The sequence below is a fragment of the Carassius auratus genome, unplaced genomic scaffold, assembly GCF_003368295.1.
Source record: "Carassius auratus strain Wakin unplaced genomic scaffold, ASM336829v1 scaf_tig00050854, whole genome shotgun sequence".
In the NCBI taxonomy this organism is placed as follows: domain Eukaryota; kingdom Metazoa; phylum Chordata; class Actinopteri; order Cypriniformes; family Cyprinidae; genus Carassius; species Carassius auratus.
The window spans coordinates 20,631-48,063 of record NW_020527172.1 but is presented as its reverse complement, the minus strand read 5'-3'; the positions used below and the strand labels follow the sequence as shown (position 1 = coordinate 48,063).

The 27,433-nt window shown below is 40.6% G+C and overlaps 1 pseudogene; it reads right to left on the bottom strand.

Moving 5' to 3' along the window:
* Positions 1-611: 611 nt before the first annotated feature.
* LOC113089638 (receptor-type tyrosine-protein phosphatase mu-like) overlaps positions 612-27,433 on the bottom strand; it is a 46,977-nt pseudogene continuing 20,155 nt past the window's right edge.

Genomic DNA, 27,433 nt, shown 5'->3' with positions numbered 1-27,433 from the left:
CTCTTCGGAAAGTTTACCATGGTACCGAGAGTTTCCATTCCAGAGAAGGTGAGTTTAAAAGTGTTTAAGTGTGTGTGTGTGTGTGGAGTGTGTGTGTGTGTGTGTGTTGTGTCATATGATACTCACAGGCAGTGCACTACGGTGCGTCCCTCTCCTCCGTCGTACTCCTCCTGCCATTTGTCCACCTGATGGATGCAGTTTTGGAGGAAGGAGCGTTTGGAGACGGGTGGTGCGCGGTACATCGGCCAGCCCAGAAACTGGAACTGCTGCACCATCCTGTACCCGTCCTGCGGCTGACACACACACACACACACACACACACACACACTCATGACTGTCAAACTTTTTACCAGGGTAAAAATCATGAACACAGTAACGTCGTCCTGTGGTGTGACAGCAGGTGTGTGTAAGTGTGTTGTTGTGGTGGGTCATGTTGAGGTCAGGGGTCGGGGTCAACTGAGGTCACTGAGGTCACTGCTTAATTCTGCGTCAGGTTCAGCTGATGACACGGGAGGATTCTGACAGTTTAAGGAGATTATGTGATATTGTGAGTGAGTGAGTGTGTGTGTGTGAGTGTGTGTGTTGGTTGGATACACACCCGTGCAGCGTTGTTAGATGCGGAAGATCCTGCTGATGATGTCTCTCCAGATCCGCCGACACAAACTCCACCTGCAGCGGCCGCGTGACGATGAACACCGTTCTCCGGCCAGTACTGCGGACACAGCTGCAAACACACACACCACACACACACACACACACACACACACACCACACACAGCACACACACACCAGTGTAAGCTCTTTTGTTTGTCACACACTCAAAAGGAAACAAGCCATCAAACACACAGAATCTTTCCAGTAGTGTAAATGCCATTAAATATTTACTAACAGCACTCTGTGTGTGTGTGTGTGTGTGTGTGTGTGTGTGTGTGTGTGTGTGTGTTGTGTGTGAGTGTATGAGTGAATGTGTGTGTGTAAGTGTGTTTAAATTCAAATCATTCAAATCTCCCATCATCCTCTGTCTGATGGCCTCGTTCTTCTTCTGCCGGCTGCCATTGCTGTGTTTTTGAGAAGGAATACATGATGAGAGGAGTTTGTGTGTTCTTCAGCAAGAGACACACTGTCGCTTTCCGTCTGAAGTGTGTGTGTGTTGTGTGTGTCCATGTTGACGAGTAAAAAACATCCACACTGTACACACAAACACTGTAAAACACTCACAGATGAACAACTGACAGAAATGACTCGTGTTCACAAGTTTGATTCGTTCAGTGAATCGCTTCGACCATGTTTCAATGATATAAAATATGAATCTTGAGTGTTCAGACAGAGATGATTCAATTGAGTCACCGGTTTAAACTTCAGCAGCTGATCATTGACACTTCAGTTTCATACTTATATTTGTGTGTGTGTTCTGCTCTGAATGTGGATGAATTTGCACTCTGTCTCTTATATATATGCAATTCTGACCTGGTGCGACAGTTTTTTAAAACTATTTTCTGAAAACCCAGCAGTTCAGAGACATGAAATCACAGAAACAGTAATGAGGTCCTGTGACCTGCGCCGGATCCACGTCGTTCAGCATCACGATAGACGTGCAGTGATAGTCCAGAACCAGACGCCAGAAGTCCTTGACTGTGTTTGGCAAAGGATGCTGGGTAACGATGAACGCAGACGGCTGCTTGTAGCTCTGAAAGAGCAGAAAGAGACGAAGAGATATTCATCTAATGTTTGAGAATCTGTGCTTCAGTGCAGTTCTGAGGTGAGTGATGCTCGTGAGCCGTACGTCCATGAGCGCGGCGTTGATGTAGTTGCTGCTCTCTCCGTCGATGGTGATGAGGAAGGGCAGGCAGCGGTCCGGAGAAGCACATCCATTGCAGCGGTTCTTCTCATGATTCCTCGGCAGCAGAGCGATGCTACAGTCCTCCACACGCAGCGTCGGAGTCACCATGTTCAGCGTCTGACAACACACACACATCTTCACTAGACACCATCCCCAGCATTTACATATTATCATGAACCCAAACATTTTCATGATTTAATATACACAGACAGCATTCACACTAAAACAACAACAGAAGCAGTCATCAGTAACACAGACGTATATTTGTAGAAATAGCCAGCAATACATTGTATCGGTCAAAATTATTGATTTTTTCTTTTATGCCAAAAATCATTAGGATATAAAGTAAAGATCAGCACTTTGTCATGTCAGCTGTAGAATCATGTGATCGTCTCTCACCCTGAACTCCTCTTTGATTGGACTGGAGTTGGTCTGAGGATCCAATCGGTTCATGTCGTAGTAACGGAGCGAAGCTGATTGGCTGGGATGGTGGTGTCGCCGCAGAGACACGCCTCCAAGATGGCGTCATGAATGAAGACGTACTGCTCCTGACGAACACAAGAGACAAGATCCAGCACGACTGAAGACCATCACATCTAATCAGCACAGAACCACTAGACTGAAACGTTGTTGTTTTTTAAAGAAATTAATACTTTTATTGATCAAGGACGCATTAAATTGATCAAAACTGACAGTAAATACATTTATAATATTGCAAATATTTATATTGCTAATAAATGCTGTTCTTTTGAACTCTCTATTAATCTGCAAATTCTCAAAAACTAAAGTTTCAACAAAAATATTATATAAAATTATATATATATATATATATATATATATATATATATATATATATATATATATATATATATATATATATATGAGTTTAATTCATATAACGTTTTAATTAAATGAATGTTAATATAAATGAAATTTATCTAATTTAATATAAACTTTTTAATTATCATTATAAAATTGTAATTACTGATATGTAAATGTTTATGTATATATATATATATATATATATATTTTAATTAAATTAATAATATAAAGTTGTAATAATTAATTTGAAAAAATTATATTAATTTATAATATAAATGTTAATGTGATATAAATATACAAACTAAACATTGTAAACCAAAATAAATGTTATTAATATAAGGAAATTAAACTTGAATTAGATATTAGAATGATAAAAGATCATGTGACACTGAAGACTGGAGGAATGATGCTGAAAATACAGCGGAGCATCACAGAAATAAATTACACTTTAACACAGATTCACACAGAAAACAGATGATTTAGATTATAATAATATTTCACAATTTCTACTGTATTTTTGATCAAACAAACGCAGCCCCGGTGACCAGAAGAGACTCTTACAGAAACACCCCACACTCCTGAATGCAGGGTTGGTCACATACTGCTGTATAATGAATCAGTTCTAGTTTTCTGCAGAAATAAATGCTTGATTTCCTCGTCGCTGTGCTGTTCTCTCCCTTCATCTGTTTTGTATTCATGGATTTTGTCAGTGTTGCAAATGCAGATGCCGCTGTGATTGCACTCATTTGTTTCAGAGAGACTAAGATGGTATAAAACAGAAAGATCATCAAACTTTATTAGCAGCGAGTCGTCAGCATTTCACCGGAATCACTCTTTTTTGTGGAGCGGACGCGTGTTTGATGGAAATCACTGCTGAAGTGACATTTCCACAGCATCTTGGCCTGTCACTTCTGACGAGGTCAGCGCGTCTCTGATTAGGCATCTGCTGTGACCTCTGACCTTTCCTCTCGCACGTCCAATCCAGACGTGATGCAACCTAAAAAGCACGCAATCAGCAGCGGAGCTCTAATGAGTGTGTGTCGTCCCAAATGATTAGTGACAGTTCAAACACGCGTGTAAAAGGTAACATGTTCCCGTCGGGTGTCAAAGCGTGCCAAAACACCTGCGAGCAAAACACACACACACACACACACACACACACACACTGAAGGTCACTGAACTTAAACAGGGTGAATGAGGCTGTGCTTCTCATTAAAAGATCCAAACGCAGTCGCTGTGAAACCAGACCAGATGCTGCAGAAACCCGTCAGAAGCTGTAAAAACCAAGCTTTCGCTCTTCAAACGCACCGCGGCTCTTAAAGCACCTGCATCGAGTCGATCAGCTCTTGGTTGAGAGTGTTTAAGAGACGCCCACAGGTTAAAATAGCAGCGGTGTGATTGACGTGCTGGAATCAGGAGAGGAACACACACGAGTGCCTTCACTGCTTTCTCCTCGTTTCTAAAGCCTCTTACACTAGAACCATATTTATCCCTTGAAAAAGTCTCTATTCTCTCTCTTGAGTGCCAGGGATCATTCTAACCTCTAACTTTACTCTGATGCATTTGGCTGGCTCAGTGATGTGAAGGTGAAGAGGTCAGAGGTCAAAGGTGAGGGAAGGAGTACCTCGGTCTGGACCATGTTGACTCTTCGAGATCGCAGCTCTCTCACACAGTTATAGATGTCGACGACACCTTCCCGCTCCGCCATGTCCAGCATGATGTCAATCACGATGAAGCAGCCCGTTCGCCCCGCCCCCGCGCTGTGAGCGACCAATCAAAATGCAGATTCAGATCAACAGATAAATAGCCAGGGATGAAACACAATAAAATCAGCCCACACTGCAGCATCCGTTTAGAAAGACCTTCCGCTGAATCGGAAATTTATTTGAGAGCTGGAAAATAAATGCTGTTAACATCATCTCAGAATTACTGTCATAAAGAGTTTCTGATTTGTAAAAAATCTTTCTTGAATTCATAATTGTTAGTTTTATATATGTACTGAGAGGTTTCAAGTAACTTTTACATTAGTTCCAAATTTTCTTACTTGATTATAATGTCAACATATAAAAAACAAAACTATAGTATGTATATATATATATATATATATGTGTGTGTGTGTGTGTGTATGTGTTTCACTTTCATGTCACGACTTTCACTTGTTTTGCAAGTTTACATCTCGTAATAATTTTTTATTAAGAATAAAATAATAATAAAGGTAATTGTTACTTGTTATCCCACAATTCTTACTTTATTGCAAATCTGAATATATAAAGTCAGAACTGTGTGAAAATACTTTTTTATTCAGTGGAAAAATTGCGATTATTTAAAGTTTTACAAAGAAGTCTCTCTTTTACACAATATTACTGTTTTACTGTATTTTTTATTCAAATCAATGCAGTCTTGCTAAGCTGAAGAGACTTCTTTCAAGTTCAGCTTCTTTTAATTTAAATATGTTTTATTGAATTTGAATGAATTATACTTTTGACTGGTAGTGTTGATTTAATAATAACATAAACTTCTGTTCAATCTTATTTCAGTGAGTGTTTCATGATGTGCTTTAATTACACTCACATTTCATAAAAACTGAACATGGATTTTTTTAATAATAATATACTTATATTTTATATAGATTTTATATAGCAGCTTCTAAAGGCAATTTGAATATTAAAAACAAATTTAATACTAGAAAAACACGCATATAATTCAAAATGTATAAATTATAAACATATCCAAAATACAATAGAAAAAGTGTAAACAACAACCTAAACAAATGAAATCAGAGACTGAGCTCGTATGTGGTCAGGTACCTGCAGTGGACCGCGATGGGTCCGGCGTTTGAGGGGGATTTGGCTTTGACCCGGCGCACGAATCCCAGCAGACCCGTGGCGTGATAGGGAACGCCGTGATCCGGCCAGCCGGTGAAGTGAAACTGACTGATCTCACGGATCTCATGAGCTCCTCGCTGCAGAACAGACAGAGACTTCATAATCACCTTATATCTGCTGCAGACTCACTAAAATCTGCCAGAACTACTACAGCAGCAGCAGCAAACCAGGAGCTTTTAATTCAATAGAGATATGGGGAAATATATTTTACGGAAGTTTTGGCACTAACTGTATTCCATACATCAAAATGACCCAAACACAAACAGTGTGACATTTTTATTTACAAATGGTTATATCTCTGAATAAATATTGGTAAAAAATCAAAAAAAAAAAAAAATACATAGAGATATGGGGAAATATATTTTACGGAAGGTTTTGGCACTAATTGTACTCCATACTATTTTGCAGAATTTTCTGGCACTAACTGTATTCCATACATCAAAATGACCCAAACTCAAAACGTGTGACATTTTTATTTACAAATGGTTATATCTCTGAAAAAATCTTAAATTCAAAAAAAAAAAAAAAAAAAAAAGATGTGTATTTTAAGGGGTTTAAAGCATTTGCAAAGCTTCGTTCCCTAAACTATGCACTTTATATAATTAAGCATCTAATATATGGAGTATTTAAGAGCGTCTCTCACCTTCTCCACTGCAAACGTTCTGATGACGTACTCGGACAGAAGCTGAGTCTCGATCAGCGTCACCTTGATGTCTCTGTAGATCTCGGTGTCATCCGGCCAGTACTTACAGCACTTCACCTGACACACAAACACACACAGACCCTCATCAGAGGAGCACAGCTTCGAGTCCGGCTCGCAACGGTCAGAACTGCTGTTTCTTCTGAAACTGTCCAAATAAACATGTTGAATAAATCAGCTTATTACACAACACATTTCATACACAACGGAAATTCAAAGTGCATTAGATAAAAACTATACAAAATAGTAAAAAATGATGGAAGATCTGCAACAGTGTAAATTAAAAATGTTATTGCGTATTGCATTTCATATGTATATGTAAAAGAAATAACTGCAACTTTTTAACTCGCAATTCTGAATTAATCTTGCAATTGTTAGATTATCTCTCACTTTATGGAAATGTCGATGTGGAGATGCATCAGAAACGCTGTCGAAGCTCGTCGTGTCTGACCTTTCCTCTGTGATGGTTAAATGTGATAGCGCTCGGTTTCAAATGTCACCTGATCACATTAAATTAACCCTTCAGCGGCGGTGATGATTAACATCGCGCTCCTGATTAACACACGTATTGATGCTCAGATCAATGCACCGTGAGGATCGTCCTCCATACGCTCTCATTTCAGCAGCATTAACTCCTATTGATTCAATTTCTGAACGCAAAGAGCATCACGGATCAGCATCTGTTACCACAGTAACCACAGATAAACCTCTATCAATAGTTTCATGTTTCTGAAAATCATTTATAGCATTCACAACATTTAATGACTCTAAAATGTCAAGAGATGCAAGCATCAAATCAAAGCCAGACAGATATTTTTACGCCTTCAATTAATGTGTTTACATTCCTTTATCATTATCATTTTATTTAAATATCTATCTAAATATTTTTTTTTAAATAGTTTTACATTTGAAATATATTTTTAACAAGTTTTGTCAGTAGAATAAATAAATTACAATTAAATTTCAATTAAAGCACTGCGATAAAGCTTCTCCAGAGTTGTCCGCTCGTCTCCTGATGAGTGAGATGGGTGATGAATCTCTCTGTGATGTCATTCACACATTACGCTCAGTCAAATGAGTTCTGCACTTCCAGATGTGACACGATACCCGACCTGACACGCCTGACACTCACAGAGCGACCGGACCGGATCACGGATCACGTCTGGACTGAGTTCAGCTCTATCTCCATTACACTTCTCACACAACGCAAATAAAACCTCATTATGTGGCAATATAATCCAGTCAGAGCAGAAGACTAGGAACAGCTGCACTAATAACGTTTAGCCTCAGATGCACACGCTCTCCAATACAATAGATCACGAATAAACATTAGCACAGTATATATGACAACATGATTACAAAATCTGCTTTACAGTAAGACATCGAGCACAACAGAGAGAGAGAGAGAGAGAGGGAGAGAGGGAGAGAGGGAGAGAGAAGCACGGAGGTTGTGACACTTGCTTTCACGCCAGCGATACTTTGGGTGCAGAAATTTAATTTTCTCCAGCATCATTAGAGCCGGAATGTGATTGGAGACACGAGACGGAGACACACGAGAGTCTCCCGCTGAGACGAACCTCCAAACAACTCCATCTCAGAGTCCTCCTCCGGGATCAGATGACAGAAGAACCATCAGATCCTTTCAGTAATTAGGACCCAATCTGTGTGTGACTGAGTGAGAAAGAGTGTGTGTGTGTGTGTGTATGGTTTATGTGTATAATGACATGGGGATTTAAATGTAAACATGGTTTATGAGGTTTACACTGTGTCCCTGTGAACCAAATATCTTAAAAAATCATACTTTGGATGGATGGAACGATAAATGGATTAACAATAGATGAATGGATGGATAGAGGGATGATTGATGGAGGGATTAATGATGGATGGATAGATGAGGGATGGAGGGATAAAAGATGGATGGATGGATGATTGATGATGGATGGATAGACGAGGGATGGAGGAATAAAATATGGATGGATGGATGATTGATGGAGAGATTAATGATGGAGAGATTAATGATGGATGGATAGATGAGGGATAGAGGGATAAAATATGGATGGATGGATGGATGATTGATGATGGATTGATAGACGAGGGATGGAGGAATAAAAGATGGATGATGGATGATTGATGGAGAGATTAATGATGGATGGATGGAGGAGGGATGGAGGGATAAAATATGGATGGATGATTGATGATGGATGGATAGATGAAGGATGGAGGGATAAAAGATGGATGGATGGATGATTGATGGAATGATTAATGATGGATGGATGGAGGAGGGATGGAGGGATACAATATGGATGGATGATTGATGATGGATGGATAGATGAAGGATGGAGGGATAAAAGATGGATGGATGGATGATTGATGAGAGATTAATGATGGATGGATAGATAGATGAGGGATGGAGGGATAAAAGATGGATGGATGGATAATGGATGGAATGATTAATGATGGATGGATGGATGGAGGAGGGATAGAGTGATTAGTGATGGATGGATAGATGAAGGATGGATGGATAAAAGATGGATGATGGATAATGGATGGAATGATTAATGATGGATGGATGGATGGAGGAGGGATAGAGTGATTAGTGATGGATGGATAGATGAAGGATGATGGATAATGGATGGAATGATTAATGATGGATGGATGGATGGAGGAGGGATAGAGTGATTAGTGATGGATGGATAGATGAAGGATGGATGGATAAAAGATGGATGATGGATAATGGATGGAATGATTAATGATGGATGGATGGATGGAGGAGGGATAGAGTGATTAGTGATGGATGGATAGATGAAGGATGGATGGATAAAAGATGGATGATGGATAATGGATGGAATGATTAATGATGGATGGATGGATGGAAGAGGGATGGAGGGATAAAAAATGGATGGATGGATGGAGGGATTAATGATGGATAATGGATGGAGGGATTAATGATGGATGGATGATGGAGGGATTAATTATGGATGAATGATTGATAGAGAGATTAACAATGGATGGATGGATAAGGGATGAAGGGATTAAAGATGGATGGATGGATGAACGGATGATTGATGGAGGGACTAATGATGGATGGAGGGATTGACACTTGATGGGTGATGTAGGGATTAATGATGGATAGAATGATAGATAGATAGATGACTGGAGCTCACATCAGATCAGCATCATATAACAGAGCAGCACACACACATCTGCACAGCTGGACCAGAGCAGATCCACGATCACAGCCTCAGCATTAACAAACACATCCCTTCTGATCTGGAACCAGACAAACGTTAGAATCAACAACATTATATTAGGATTAACAAATGCACGATGAGCATCAGGACTGATTTACTGAGTCTTTAACTCATATTTTAGGAGCAAGACATTGATTGAAATGTATGACCAGAAATCATCCTCAACAGATCTACTGCATATGAGCAAATGATTCAATCAAATGATGAGGTTGATTCAGTCTTACTGGTCTACTTTTGAACATGTTGAACTTTAATAATAATTCAATGAATCAGGCTGACTGTATAATTAAATGAGCTGATTTCAAATGTGCCTATATTCAATGCTGAAATGTGCAAACTCATTCACAACATTAAATAAACAACTGTTTTATCGTTTAAAAGGATGAAATGTAATTGTCAGAAACTCTGTCTGTAGACTGGGCGGTTTGTGCTGTTCTGTCTGATAATGAGCTTCATTGATCAGTTTCTGGCCACTTCACATTGATGAAGCCCAGAATGCATCATTTACTCTGCAAGTGATCCAGCGGGAGTCGATTTCACACACTCATCTGAATTCCAGACACCAGCCAAACACACGCACACACACACACACACACACACACACGCACATGTTTGTTTGTGTGTAAAGTGTGTTCATCCCATAGGTGTAATGGTTTTTATTCTGTAGAAACTGTATATTCTATGTCCCTTCACCAACCCTACACCTAACCCTAACCCTCACAGGAAACTTTGTGCATTTTTACTTTCTCAAAAAAACTCATTCTGTATGATTTATAAGTGTTTTGAAAAATGGGGACATGGGTTATGTTCTCATAAGTCACCCTCTCCTTGTAATACCTGTGTCATACCCATGACATTATACACACACATACATACTTGAAAAATACACATAAGTACAGTAACAAGGAAACAATAGTTTGCTACAGTACTGTTCACCACTGGTTATTGATCAGAACTGATCTGAATAATGACTCTCGTCTCCTGTAGAGCTGTTTTTCATAACTGATGAACTTTGCAACATCAACACTTTTATTTTCCTGTTTATTACAGTGAAAGTCCGTATCGTATAAAGCGCTACAGACATGAAACATGCATCTTGATATGATTGTGAATGTAACTCATCAGAGGATGCTGTGGATTTGTGAGATGATGTGTGATGCAGATGTTCACTCAAAACACACGGTCGCCGTTTCACGCTCACCCTGCCAACTTCCACCAGGTTGGTCACCATGACGATGGTTGCCGTGTTCTCCTGCCACACCATCCTCCAGAAGTCGATGACGGTCTCCTGCATCGGTCCTGAAGAGAGAAAACACACGACCGACTCAAACATGATCAATGACCAATGACTAATTAATCAGAAATACAATTCTTTTCTGTGAACTGATTCTTTTGGGCAGTTTGTTTTGCAATGAACTGGTTTAATTCACTGTTTCATTCAGTCACACGATGACATAACAGATGCTGGATTATATTATCGTCTCATTTCCAGTCGGAGTGACTGTCAGGCGTCTGAAAGTGAGTTCTGATTCAGTAACCTGTAGATCAAGACACGAACTGATTCACATGATTCAGTCCGATTCAATGAACCGATTCAACTAGTTCACTAAACCGAATCAGTTCAAAAGAATGATTCGTTCATGAACCAGACATCACTCCGGAGGTTCTGGATTACAGTTAATACTGCTGTGAATAATGTTCAGTTTCTTGCACAGACTGATAATTTCTCTCTCAAGACCTCGATCTATCATCAGGAGCCACGAGGATGGATTCTGTGCGGCCTGTTTATGTGTTTTTGACTCTCAAAGTGATGGCAGCTATTGAAGACAGCTATTGACTTTCATTGTATGAATCACCACAGAGCAGGGTTTCAGTTAAATATCTTTTTTCTGAAGAAAACACAGTCATCTTGGATGGCCTGAGGATGAGTAAAATATCCGCACATTTTCATTTAAGGGTGAACTGTCACTTTGAATCACAAACACACACAGAACTTTAATGCTACAATGTTACAATCTCTGCTTCTTGGAACCCAAATATGAAGACAGGAGCAGATTTTTCACAAACTCTATGACAGTGTGTTGATGTTCAGCTGAACTAGTTCACATTCAGGCTGTAAGAGCATCTCCATGTTCGTCAGTCGTGAGGTTTGAAGCGCGCCTCGATGGCTCGAATGTCTTCTCTCACTCCCACTCGGCCGGCCCACGAGTCTCAGGGGACGCTGGGATGATGGGAGGCGAGCAGGACATCTGCTGAGTGGGTTTGTAATGCCACACCGCAGCCTGTCAGACACACGCTCTCATCTCCAACAAACACACACGTGTGACAGTCTGGAGAGGTGTTTCCAGAAACTGCAGCATCTGCGTGGCATCTGAAGACATGCTTCTGCTTCACACGAGCAAATGATCTGCTACAGAACCTCCTCGAGCTCCTTCAGAAGCAGCAGCAGATTCACTGACTGCTTACAGACTCGCTCCTCACCGGATCTGCTCCACAGCGCCACCCACTGATCAACACGTATCAAATAGTGTGATTTTTGATTTGAATATTCGGTCTCTTTTAATTGATTGGATCTTACAGAACAGAATTATATTCTTCAAAATGAGCTCAAACAAAACGGACAACATTACAGGGTTAAAATGATTAACTAAATCTAAAACTGTAAAAACATCTTCCGACTTGAAACAAAATACACATTTACTCAAATAAAAATATTTAAAAGACCTAAACATATATTATCGTTAGCTAGTTGGAAAATTAAAATATACCTAAAAACTACAATGTAAAAAAAAAAAAAAAAAAAAAAGGATTTCACGAAATATTAATCTTAATAGTATAAATATTTTTTCCAAGAAAATTATTACATTTTTTTATCTTATCTTTTTGTTTATCTTTAAAATTCAACATAACTTGCAATTTTCTTGTAATTATTTGTAAAATTTACTAGAAATGTCTGAGTGAACTTATTTTTCAATGTAAAAATTACAAATTAACAAAAACTATTTACAAAACAAAAACTAATAAATATTTACAAATGCAAAAAAATATAATTTTTTTGTGAATACAGGAAAATATATATATTTTTTATTATTTTATATATATATACATATATTATATATAAAATCTAATTATTACTAAATTCTAATTATAATATATATCTTTTTTTAAATAGTTTTTTCCATCAATATATCTTACATGTCAAGCAAGATATAAATGTATGTCTTATGTATTATGTAAATAAGTATTAAAGCATGATTTAAAATGACTTTCTGGTTAAACTACCAATAACTAAAATCTTAAACCTCACTATAAGTAATTTGAATCATTACCAATATTAATCAAATGTGTCAAGACACCGAAACACACTTTATTTAAACCAAAACATTGCAGGTTTCATAACCTGCGATTAATTACCACAAACTAATACCAATACTATTGTTTTTATCATCTTTGAATGTAAATGAACTTATAGTCCAGCTCTAACCTGATACATGTGATAAATACATTGTTTATTAAAACTAATCTTTTCTGTGCAACCACGTGCATTGTGAAACATGCTATACAAAATAATACATAAATTAATATATAAATACATGTGTGAATACACAAACTAATTAATTAATTCATTAATAATAATAAAATGGAGGATGTGAATGAAATGCAACACTGGTGAAAAGATGTAAGTATAACAGCTAAGTCTGTTAAAATCATAACTTAGCTTTCATCTACTTAGCTTTAATGATTTTAATAATCTTTTAGGAAACATGCATGAATATGCAGTACACAGAAAAAGAAAAGTTAAAATAAAGACCTGATATTATCCGATCTTAATATTGGCCAAATAAGACTGATGCCAAAAACTAAAAGCACTAATGTGAAGCAGTAACAGCAGGGAGCTTCTCTCGCTCCAATCAAGAGTCTTTCACACGAGAAAGCACCGCAAACACTCAATGACGGTCGAGCTCAAAGTCAAGACCGACGCGCACCTGGTGCTTCATTCCCAGAATATCTTCAACTGCACATTACCACGAAAACAAATGTGCTACTGAACTTATTGGAGAAGTTTCAGCAAAAAAAAGAGAGAGAGGGAAAAAAAACAAGAAGAAACTTTATGCTGAAGTCTGAAGATTCTGCCAAAAAGGGGTAAAAACTGCACACACATCCCGTATCACAAACTTCAGCTGTCAAGAGCTGCTGACAGTCATTTCTGGAAACCCACCATTTCTCATCTGATGTGTGTGTGAGTGTGTGTGTGTGTGTGTGTGTGAGAGAGAGAGAGCTGCTGAAATCTCCAATAACAGCATAATATAAAACAGACCGATAGACAGTAAGTCGCTGTATGCTCATTAATATTACATGTTTGCAACACACACACACACACACACTGCAGCATTGCTCACCTGCTTTTACTAAAACTATAGTCACTAAACATCAAAACAGAGCAATAAATCCAGAGGAGACTGCTGCTCCACCTGCTGAGACTGTCAGTGCGTTGTTATGTGGTTGCTAAGGTGCTCTATGGAGTCAATATAATGCCGTATATATATATATACGCAAAAAATTAAGTGTTGCAAAATGAAATAAGGTTTTGAAAACAAAAATTAAAGTATTGTGGAAAATAATTTAGCTTTTTGCAAATAATTGCAAAAGTAAACAAAGAAAAAATTAAGTGTTGCAAAAAAAAAAAAAAACAGCGCGAAAGCAATGATTTTGCAATATGGTCATATCTATTAATGTATTTGCAACGCTGCTTTTATTTTGCGTGTCAGTTTAGTTTGAGCTTGCGATACCGTTTTCCCTTTGCGATTCATTTTTCTGCGTGTCTCGCTCTGTGGCACTGTTTTGACGTGGAGGCGGAGCCAAGGGACGGGGGCGTGTACAACATGGCTCCCTGGAAGTGACATCATCGGTGCGAGACGCAGCTCACTGATCCAGGTCCTGATGAGCAGAGGCTTGTGAGTGGATCGTTTCTTTTTATTCGCTTGACTTCACCCCCACGTCAAAACCACAAAAAGAGAGACGCGCAGAAAATTTTTTTTTTTTTTTTTTATTTATGTTTTGCTACACTTCATTTTCTTTTACAAAACTTTTTTTTTTTTTTGCGTATATATACGGCATTATATTGACTCCATAGTGCACTGGATGGATGCTAGGGTTGTGTATCAGACGCTTGATTTGAGGAATGGTTCACGACTGGAGCACGAGCGCTGCACTAGTGCTCAGGACTAGCGGTTTATCACATCACTATCAGCACTACAAGTGAGGACTGAACCACACTAATGAACGAGGGAGAGTTACTGATGATTTACTGCTTTTTGCAGGTTTTCTTACACTGATCTAATAACTGTGAGCTCAAGCTGCTGCAGAGTCCAGAGCTGCACTTACTGCCAGAGAGAGAGAGAGAGAGAGAGTGTGTGTGTGTGTGTGTGTGTGTGTGAGAAGCTCAACTGGACTGACAGCTGCAGCTCCAAACCTCAGCAGAGAACATCACGCACACACACACACACACACACACAGAACATCACATTCTCACACTCTCTCTCTCTCGCTCTCTCTCTCTCTCACACACACACACACACGTCAAATCTCATTAAGGTGTGAGCTCACCCAAAAAATTGCATTCTGTTCATTTATTTGCCACTTTTAAAAACCCTTCTAAAAAACCTTTATACTGTTTTTTGTTCTTTGTACATTTATTTAGTCTCTGTTTGAGTGTGTGTGTGTGTGTGTGTGCACGTTTGAATTTGCTAAAGGGTAATAGTTGAATAAGTTTTAAAAAGTGATTTTTCACTATTATGTATGACAGGATGTGCATTTTTATGGGATTAAATAAAATATTTTTGTAATGAGATACAATAAAAACTTTTTTGTGCATCAAAACCAGTCCTTTCACGATTAAAAACTTGATTTAAAAAAGTCTACAAATTAGCTACAGCTGAATGTATAATCTTTGACAAGCCGAGCATGTCAGTCTTTGAGTAACACAAAATAAACTACATTTCACAGAAAGGATTTCGATCATCTCCAGCATGTTTTATAATAATCCATTATCAAAAAACAGATTATTCATTTTATCACGTTCGTCAAGAACCCAGAATATCGATAAAACACACTCATGGGAAATCAGTCGCTTTACTGAATACTTGCCGCTGGCTAAGAAATAAATAGTTATTAGTTTACGATAGATCTTTTCAAATCCCCATAACAATAACATGTTATTATATTTAAGAGAAACCTAATACTTCCAGATGTTTGGACTAAGACACTGCTTTCCGAAAAGAAGGAAAGAAGGGCATTACCTATATAGTAAATCAGAAATAACACAATTTGTGCATTTAAATGCATTTGAAGGACAAAATTCTTCCAAAGACACATTAATAAATGGATCAATAACCCACTGAGTGATAAATCAAATAAAAATGAACATCAGTATTCTATGCAATGTTGAAATGCTTCTTAAAACAAAATGATTTGAAATGTGTGGCGTCTCCATTTTCTGTTTTCTGTTCTGAATGCATTGTGTTGGTTTTGACGGATATATTTTTAATGCACGAACTATACATTCTGATTCTGATCTTCCTGATTTCTATATATATTTCTTTTCAATATTAGTACAAGTTGAAGTAATTTTGAGTAAAGGATGACAGAAAGCTGTTTTTCGGCAGAACTCTTCCATTAGTTGAGTCTCTCTCCTGCAGCAGAAGAGGAATCGTTTCTTCTCATTGGCTAAAGTGATGGTCTTTTATCCGGTCAGATCTCTCGACAGTGACAGTCTTCATACATTATTCTCTTACAAGCGCACAGAGGTAAAAATTTCCCATCAGCCCTGGGTTTCTCCCGGTACGTCTCACACCTCGACCCCAGGGCTCCGTCTCAGGACCGCTTCTGTTCCCACGCTTCACTCCTGTCTGTCTGTCTCTCGTGTCAAGCTCAGAGAGAAGATGATGAATTATGTATCGCTGCAGCTCTCAGAGAATCCTGATGCTGAAGTCCAGCTCCTGTCGGCTCATAAACCCATCCTGAAGTCCTTTATGAAATCAGTCTGAAGCCCTGCATTCGTTAAAGCTGTTATTGCCTCACATTTAAAGATGCAACACGTTTAATGATGGAGTGACAGAGAGACAGAGGGAATTAGAGAAGAGGAAGACGAGCGAATGCCTCAGGCGCCACTGAGACATCTATCTGAAGCTGCATGTATGTATATATATATAGAAATTGCCCATCTGAATAGATAATGTCCACATATTATATATGACTATATAAGTAATTTAATTTATTTAAATCATATAAATGTAAATAATGAACAGTTTTCAAAGAAACCACTACTTTTAATCATTAAGTATGCATTAAATTTATCAAAAGTGACAGTCAAGACATTTATAATGTAAGAAAAGATTTCTATTTCAAATAAACGCTGCTCTTTTGAACTTTCTATTCATCTGTGAATCCTGAAAAATTTAATGCATCACAGTTTCCACAGAAATATTGAGCAGCACAACTGTGTTCAGCATTGATAATAATCAGAAATGTTTCTTGAGCAGTAAATCATCATATTATTCTGATTTCTGAAGATCACGTGACACTGAAGACTGGAGGAATGATGCTGAAAATACAGCGGAGCATCACAGAAATATATTACACTTTAACACAGATTCACACAGAAAACAGATGATTTACATTAGAATAATATTTCATATTTTTTAACTGTGTTTTTGATCAAATAAATGCATCCTTGAGCAGAAGAGACTTCTTTAAAAAAATATTAATAAAATTACCAACACAAAACTTATGATCTTATAACAGGCAGTGTTTTGATTTTTAATAAATGTTTAAAAAAATTAAAAGCATATGCCTCGACACATCTGAAATGAATAGTTCATATATTGAAACACATCTAAACTACAGTACATAAAATATATTTGAAAATAAATGATCTAAAATATGATTGTACATCTTTAAAGTGGTTTGCTGATTTTGTTTGTAAAACAGTTGTGGCAATAAAGCCCTTTGATGATATTTGAAGAGAGTGAGATGGATGTGTTAGTATGCAACGAAACACGCTGGGCTCTCGTGTGTGTGTGTGTGTGTGTATAAGTGTGCTTTAATTGAGACACAGAGGAGAGCAGCATGCAATGCTCTAATAAACAGTTAATTATGCAACTCCCCACATCACATCGGCAGATTGAATCTGCTTTAGAGACCTAACACACACACACAAACACACACACAGAGAGACAGACAGACAGACACACACACACACAGAGACAGACAGACACACACGCACACATCCATCAGCTTTAACCCCTGAGTGTGTCTCTGCTGCCACCGCCGGCCCTCGGCAGGCCAGATTAGACGAGTGACAAACGCACCTCTGTTAATCCATTTATTTAATATGCCACTCGTGTGCCACACATCACAGCCAGACCTGATTAATCGCTCCGGAGACGTGAAGGGCAGCTCAACACACACACACACACACACACTCAATCTAACCAAATAAGACCCAGTGGACTTTGGGCATCTGCCTCTAGACAGACATACACATGCGCGCACACACACACACACACACACTCACAGAGGAAATGATGTCAGGCTCTCACCTTGTGTAGCGATGTAGTGATTCGGCCGGTGATAGCCCTGAAACACACACAGACCATCACATCACATCATCACTTCATCAACTTCCATCAGATGCTCTTCATCCCACCATCATCAGATACGACACTCATTTCCACCTCATGATATCTGTCTCACCTGTGTGTGTGTGTGTGTGTGTGTGTGTGTGTGTGTGTGTGTGAGCGTTTGTGAGTGTGTGTGTGTGTGTATAAGGGTCAGTAAAGCTGATTCTGTGAATCTGAACATCTGAATTTGTGGTGACACCAAAAGTTGAGATTGTAATAACAGGCAGAGGATTTGACTGACAATGTTATTTTGATTTATAAAGTACTGATTGTATCAAAGCAGCTTTACAGTGTTAAACAGGAAAATATTTAGTCAATAATGCAAGAGGAAAATAAAAAAAAACATGTAATTTTCAGCTAAACTGATTCAGTGATGTCATCATCATCAGTTTATCTGTTGAAGACTCGTCAGGAGAAACCAGACTCAGTTGGTGTGTGTGTGAGTGTGTGTGCTTGTGCTCTTGATATAATGTGAGTGTGGCTAGATGTGTGTCTGTGTGTGTGTGTGTGTGTGTGGTGACCTTTGTGAGAAGGTCACTGCTGCTTCTGTACTCACATCAACATAATTAGCATTAATATAATCAGAGTTCTGCTCGCCGTCCAGATTCTGCAGCCGCACGCGTGAGTGATCATCTGTAGACACACACACACACACACACACACAGACGGACGTCAGCGTCTCTGACATGATTACACTCTAAATGCTGTGTATATCTGTGTAAATGTCTCTCACACACATGATACGCAAAATCTACTAATCTAGAGATTTTCACAACCTCACAGCTCTCAACCTATATAATAGTTCAGTTTTTATATTTAGTAATACATATGACCAGTATATATGATATATTGTTGATTGGGCTACATTAGAGCATTTGAGAAAAATAAAATAAAAATAAATAATATATAAAATATATAAAAATAATAATAAAACTAACAATAATATTTTTTTTAGATACAGCTGCTTTAAATTACATCCAGGTTTCTTTGTTTTTTTTTAAATTTATTTATTCAAACTATAAAAAATGTTATCAATAAAGAATTAACAGTGTAATACTATTGATCTGTATTTCATAATAATTTAATGCTTGTATTTTTGAGATCCAGCTGCTTTAAAAGAAATCCAAATGATATTTGATATACTTTATATTCTTTTATATTACACATAAAAGTTGATTTGACATAAGCAATGATAGAATCATGAATAGCAGAACAGTCAAACGGCAGAAAGGCATCACATGATGAAGAACACTGACTGATACACACATGCAATGATGTTCCCGTAGCGGTTCTTCATGCGGTTCTCGTCTTTCTTGGCTGAATCCCAGGGTGCAGACTGACCCTCGAAGAAGCTCTGAGGAGACAGAAACACACAGAGAGACGGAGACACATGAGAGACAGCAGAAACCACATCAGTCCAGCTCCACATCTGCTTCAGTCCTGTACGCCGAGGACAACGGGACGAGGTCAGAGCAGCTAACACACACAACTGTTCCCCTCGGAGCCATCCATGCTTCACACACAGGTGAAACAGACACGTCTCATCTGAGAATCAAAAACCTCGTCATAAAGAGCACGAATCCCAGCAGTGCAGCGCTGCTCAACGTTAACTAAAGAAACTGAAGGAAAAACAATCACTGCGATATTTCGCCTTGTTTTCCATTAAAAAGAATTCTTATCCATTCTTAAAAAAATTATATGTGATGAATTACAGAAATAAACGGCGTGTGAGCTGTAATTTAACCATAAACCTCATTACATTCAGTTTAACCTCTGCTTAAACAACAGCTTCTCAAGAAAATTCAGTTTTTACTGAAAAACAAGACAAAAAACTGATTTAAAAAGCTGATCTGAATGAACACACACACACACACTCACTCACTCACTCACTCACACTGACTCACTCACTCACTCACTCTCACTCACTCACTCACTCACTCACTCTCACGCACTCACTCTCACTCACTCAGACTCACTCACTCACACTAACAGACTCACTCACTCACACACTCACTCTCACGCACTCACTCTTACTCACTCACTCACACTCACTCACTCAAACTCACTCACTCACACTCACACAGACTCACTCACTCACTCACTCTCACTCACTCACACTCACTCACTCACACTCACAGACTCACTCACTCACTCACACTCACTCACTCACACTCACAGACTCACTCACTCACTCACACTCACTCACTCACTCTCACTCTCACACACTCACGCACTCACTCTTACTCACTCACTCACTCACTCACTCACACACACTCACTCACTCTCACTCACTCTCACTCACACAGACTCACTCACTCACTCTCACGCACTCACTCATACTCACTCTCACACACTCACTCTCACGCACTCACTCTTACTCACTCACTCTTACTCACTCACTCACACTCACTCACTCAAACTCACTCACCTTCACTCACAAACCCTCTCACTCACTCACTCACACACACTCACACTAACTCACTCACTCACTCACTCACAAACCCTCTCACTCACTCACTCACTCACACTCACTCACTTACTCACACACACTCACACTCACACTCACGCACTCACACACTCACTCACAAACACTCTCACTCACTCACTCACACACACTCACACTCACTCACTCAGACTCACTCACACTAACAGACTCACTCACTCACTCACTCACTCACTCTCACTCACACACTCACTCACTCACATTCACAGACTCACTCACTCACTCACACTCACTCACTCACTCTCACACACTCACGCACTCACTCTTACTCACTCACTCACTCACTCACTCACTCACACAGACTCACTCACTCACTCTCACGCACTCACTCATACTCACTCTCACACACTCACTCTCACGCACTCACTCTTACTCACTCACTCTTACTCACTCACTCACACTCACTCACTCAAACTCACTCACCTTCACTCACCCTCACTCACTCACACACACTCACACTAACTCACTCACTCACTCACTCACTCACTCACAAACACTCTCACTCACTCACTCACACACACTCACACTCACTCACTCAGACTCACTCACACTAACAGACTCACTCACTCACTCACTCACTCTCACTCACTCACTCACTCACTCTCACACACTCACTCACTCTCACTCTCACTCACACAGACTCACTCACTCACTCTCACGCACTCACTCATACTCACTCTCACACACTCACTCTCACGCACTCACTCTCACGCACTCACTCTTACTCACTCACTCTTACTCACTCACTCACACTCACTCACTCAAACTCACTCACCCTCACTCACTCACACAAACTCACTCACTCACTCACTCACTCACAAACCCTCTCACTCACTCACTCACTCACTCACACTCACTCACTTACTCACACACACTCACACTCACACACTCACTCACAAACACTCTCACTCACTCACTCACACACACTCACACTCACTCTCACACGCACACTCACTCACCCTCACTCACTCAACCACTCACTCACAAACTCACTCACACTCACTCACACTCACTCTCACACTCACACTCACTCTTACTCACCCTCACTCACTCTCACTCACACTCACTCTCTCACTCACACTCACTCTCACACTCACTCAATCACTCACTCTCACTCACACTCACTCTCTCACTCACACTCACTCTCACACTCACTCAATCACTCACACACACACACACACACACACACACACACACACACACACACACACTCACACTCACCCACACAGGTGAGACAGATATCATGAGGTGGAAATGAGTGTCGTATCTGATGATGGTGGGATGAAGAGCATCTGATGGAAGTTTTGGCAGAGACATAAATGTTGTGCTTTGCAAAGCTTGCTGGTTCAGTATTTATTAGCTTATTTTTCTATGTTTCCATGGTATACTGAAAAACAATGATAAGATGTATAATGAATAATGGTAGTTTTAAAGGCTTTTATCAGCAAATACACACACACACATACACACAAATGTCAATAAACACCGAAATGTATTTATTTATTGTGAAAAGTACATTTCTTTGGCCAATGAAGCTTTTAGCAATTATTTTAAATGCATCTGATCACTCTACACCATAATCTAGAAACAATGTGAATGAACATCACATCAGCTGAAGCAGCGACCTTTAAAAACACACTCTTTATGTCACTATTATGTCTGTAGTATTATAGTTTTTGTTAGTATAAATTGAATTTTTTACTTTAATTTTAGTTACATTTCATAAATTCATTAATTTTCATTTATTTTCATTTATGGGGAATGTTGCCTTGGCAACTATTTTTTTTTTTTTTTTTTCAACATTTGATTATAATCGAGCATCAACAGGAAGAATTAATGTTCATCTGTGTGCTCAGACTGTGTTTTACTGAATGGAAACGTTCTACAGATCTAGTTGTTTTTCTCCCTCTATAACTTTAATATTCAGAACACAATGGAAAGATCTCCTAATGAGACGAGCTCCTTTGTTCTTCTCTTTGGAATCAAACGGTTATTTAATGTTATGAAGATGAAGAGCAGTTTGACATCGATTCGAGCAGATGACTGACGACACTTCCTTTGACCATGTGACTCCTCAGAGACCAATGATTCATCTGCATTCCCATCATTAATTCATGCCAGAAAACTTAACTAATGATCGCTCACATCTAACCCAGATCATCAGCATGATTGGCACTTTAGAAGCTCAACTTCATCACTTTATGTGTTTTATTTTCATTTTTCAATCGTTCAACTGATGGATTTATGATTACAAAAAAAAATGCTGAAGCAGAAGTTCTTGAAAAACATCACAGACCAAAATGTTCAATCAGAAAACTCCTGTGAGACTACACTTTATACACTTTAACCTATTTCTATAAGAGTCCAACATATCCCATAACAAATCACTAATATATGACCATTTTAAGATTAAGAACATCATAAATTTATATATTTTATAATTTTATTAACCATGATTAATTTTGTGATTTCAGATGCTTTAAGAATTGTACATTCTTAAAAAAGAAATATAAGTTCAAATTGCAACTTTATCTTGTGTTAATTTAATTTAATCTAATTTACTTTAAAGTTGTTAATTTAAGTTAATTTAATTTAATTTTGTGATTCCAGAAGTTTCAACTGAAACTGATTTCAAATTATTTCAAACAAAACAAGCTTTTAAATATAAGCGAAAACAATTAAAAATCAAGGCACTTCTTATATTAATTAAAACCCTCAACAATCGCACTATATTTTTCATTGAAGAAACAGGATTCTTGGGGAACCTGGATAAACAGTATGAGAAAAAGTCATGGAAATAAAAAAAAAAATCCTAAACTGAATATAAATAATTTTTTACAAATATACATTTTCCAAGTTATTCCACATGCTAAGGTATTTTATTGGATAGAAATTGCAAGTAAAAGTGTTTGTAAAAACCCTGATCCAGTAAATCATGAATGACTGGAAAATTTTGCAGACTGACAGGTTAAAAACAGCAGGAACACTGCAGAACATTCAGCTCTTAAAACTCCTGGAAAAGAAACTAAAAATGTCTTGAAAGCAAAACTTTCTCTTGAGATATTGTTTTGGATGATGGGAGTCTCGGGGTCAAAAGGTCAATTCAGACGCTCAATAGCCGTCAGTAATCACCACTCTGAGTTTGTGCAGAGGAATGAACGTGATTTTAACAAAATGAAAATGAAGAGCCTTAGAATCTCTCATAATTTGTGAAGGGAGGTGAGCAGATGAAAACACACACACACACACACAGACAGAGAGAATCTTCAGTCGAGTGACTCTCATTATGCTGGATGTGAGTCATATGACCAGGAGAAATACACACACACACACACACACACACACAAACACAGTCCAGCCATGTTCGGATATGTCCATCAAATGCTTTCACACAAATCACAGTCTTCATTATCAACATCATCATCATCAGTGTCTCTCAGTTACAAAAGAACCAAACGAAGTTTGATCTTACCTCATTGATCTGCTCCAAAGAGAACCAACAGAACCAGAAGAGAGAGACACAGTGTGTAAGTCAACAATAACACAATCCACACACACACACACACACGCATGCACGCACACACACACACACATGCATGCACGCACGCACACGCACACACACACACACACACACACACACACACACACACACACACACACGTCATTATATGAACCCTGGAGGCTTCACAAAGGCCAGGTGTGTTTTTGTCACTGTGTGCCTGACATCTTAATCTATAATACAGCAGAGAGAACCTGACTGGAGATGGAGGATAGGAGAGGAGGTGATGGGAGAACCAGGGGAGATGTAAGAGGAGGCGATGGGAGAACCAGGGCAGATGTGAGAGGAGGCGATGGGAGAACCAGGAGAGACGAGAGAGGAGGCGATGGGAGAACCAGGGCAGATGTGAGAGGAGGCGATGGGAGAACCAGGAGAGACGAGAGAGGAGGCGATGGGAGAACCAGGGGAGATGTGAGAGCAGGGGAGACGAGGGAGGAGGCGATGGGAGAACCAGGGGAGACGAGAGAGGAGGCGATGGGAGAAACAGGAGAGACGAGAAAGGAGGAGATGGGAGAACCAGGGGAGAGGAGAGAGGAGGTGATGGGAGAACCAGGGGAGAGGAGAGAGGAGGGGATGGGAGGACCAGGGGAGAGGAGAGAGGAGGGGATGAGGGGACCAGGGGAGATGAGAGAGGAGGGGATGGGAGAACCAGGGGAGAGGAGAGAGGAGGGGATGGGAGGACCAGGGGAGAGGAGAGAGGAGGGGATGGGAGAACCAGGTGAGAGGAGAGAGGAGGGGATGGGAGGACCAGGGGAGAGGAGAGAGGAGGGGATGAGGGGACCAGGGGAGATGAGAGAGGAGGCGATGGGAGAACCAGGGGAGACGAGAGAGGAGGCGATGGGAGAACCAGGGGAGACGTGAGAGGAGGCGATGGGAGAACCAGGGGAGACGTTTGAGGAAGCGATGGGAGAACCAGGGGAGACGTTTGAGGAGGCGATGGGAGAACCAGGGGAGACGAGAGAGGAGGCGATGGGAGAACCAGGGGAGATGTGAGAGGAGGCGATGGGAGAACCAGGGCAGATGTGAGAGGAGGCGATGGGAGAACCAGGAGAGACGAGAGAGGAGGCGATGGGAGAACCAGGGGAGATGTGAGAGCAGGGGAGACGAGGGAGGAGGCGATGGGAGAACCAGGAGAGACGAGAGAGGAGGAGATGGGAGGACCAGGGGAGAGGAGACAGGAGGTGACGGGAGGACCAGGGGAGAGGAGAGAGGAGGGGATGGGAGAACCAGGGGAGAGGAGAGAGGAGGGGATGGGGGGACCAGGGGAGAGGAGAGAGGAGGGGATGGGGGGACCAGGGGAGATGAGAGAGGAGGCGATGGGAGAACCAGGGGAGACGTGAGAGGAGGCGATGGGAGAACCAGGAGAGACGTTTGAGGAGGCGATGGGAGAACCAGGGGAGACGTTTGAGGAGGCGATGGGAGAACCAGGGGAGACGAGAGAGGAGGCGATGGGAGAACCAGGGGAGACGTTTGAGGAAGCGATGGGAGAACCAGGGGAGACGTTTGAGGAGGCGATGGGAGAACCAGGGGAGACGAGAGAGGAGGCGATGGGAGAACCAGGGGAGACGTTTGAGGAAGCGATGGGAGAACCAGGGGAGACGTTTGAGGAGGCGATGGGAGAACCAGGGGAGATGACAGAGGAGGCGATGGGAGAACCAGGGGAGACGAGAGAGGAGGCGATGGGAGAACCAGGGGAGAGGAGAGAGGAGGGGATGGGAGGACCAGAGGAGAGGAGAGAGGAGGGGATGGGAGGCGATGGGAGAACCAGGAGAGACGAGAGAGGAGGCGATGGGAGAACCACGGGAGAGGAGAGAGGAGGGGATGGGAGGACCAGATGAGAGGAGAGAGGAGGGGATGGGAGAACCAGGGCAGATGTGAGAGGAGGCCATGGGAGAACCAGGAGAGATGAGAGAGGAGGCCATGGGAGAACCAGGGGAGAGGAGAGAGGAGGTGATGGGAGAACCAGGAGACAGGAGGTGATGGGAGAACCAGGGGAGACGAGAGAGGAGGCGATGGGAGAACCAGGAGAGACGAGAGAGGAGGCAATGGGAGAACCAGGGGAGAGAAGAGAGGAGGCGATGGGTGAACCAGGGGAGATGAGAGAGAGGAGGCGATGGGAGAACCAGGGGAGACGAGAGAGGAGGTAATGGGAGAACCAGGGGAGATGAGAGAGTAGGGGATGGGAGGACCAGGTGAGAGGAGGTGATGGGAGAACCAGGGGAGACGAGAGAGGAGGTGATGGGAGAACCAGGGGAGACGAGAGAGGAGGGGATGGGAGGACCAGGAGAGATGAGGTGATGGGAGGACCAGGGGAGATGAGAGAGGAGGTGATGGGAGAACCAGGGGAGAAGAGAGAGGAGGTGATGGGAGAATCAGGAGAGACAAGAGAAGAGGCGATGGGAGGACCAGGAGAGACGAGAGAAGAGGCGATGGGAGAACCAGGAGAGACGAGAGAGGAGGGGGTGGGAGGACCAGGAGAGACAAGAGAGGAGGAGATGGGAGAACCAGGGGAGACAAGAGAGAGGAGGTGATGGGAGAACCAGGAGAGACGTGACAGGAGTGAATGAGGATGATGAGGATGATGAAGATCAGTGCTTCTCAACCTCTTTGACCCTGTCCCACACAATACATGAAAGCTCTCTTATATATATATATATATATGCTAATATATCACCAGCAGTGTTTCTTCTGTAAGGTTTTATTTTATTTATTTATTTTTTTACCATGATTTTGTGATTCTAGATGTTTCAGGAACTTTACATTCTTAAAAAACAGTTATTAAGGGGGACAAAAAAATACACATTGATCGTGTTCTCTTAGCATTTTTATAAACTTAGATTTTTTTTATTTTGTAACTACAAACATTTTAAGAGTTTTACTCTCAGGAATGAGCGGCAGTGAGGATGACAGGATCGATGAGCTCTTACCTCATACTCCTCTTTGAAGCCGTAGCCCTCGGCGCATTTCATCTGCGTGATGTGCTGCAGAAGGTCGGCCACACGGATGGCGGGATGCAGCTGGCCCGTCTGGTACGGCACGTCCACGGCCTCGCGCTTGCACAGCGAGTGTGTGTGTGAAGAGTGTGTGTGCGTGTGAGACTGCACAAGGCTGCTGGTGTCACTGGTCAGGGTTTGAGTCTCGTCTGCAACACAGGTCAGAAAATATATGCAATGACATTGTGGTGGTGAAACA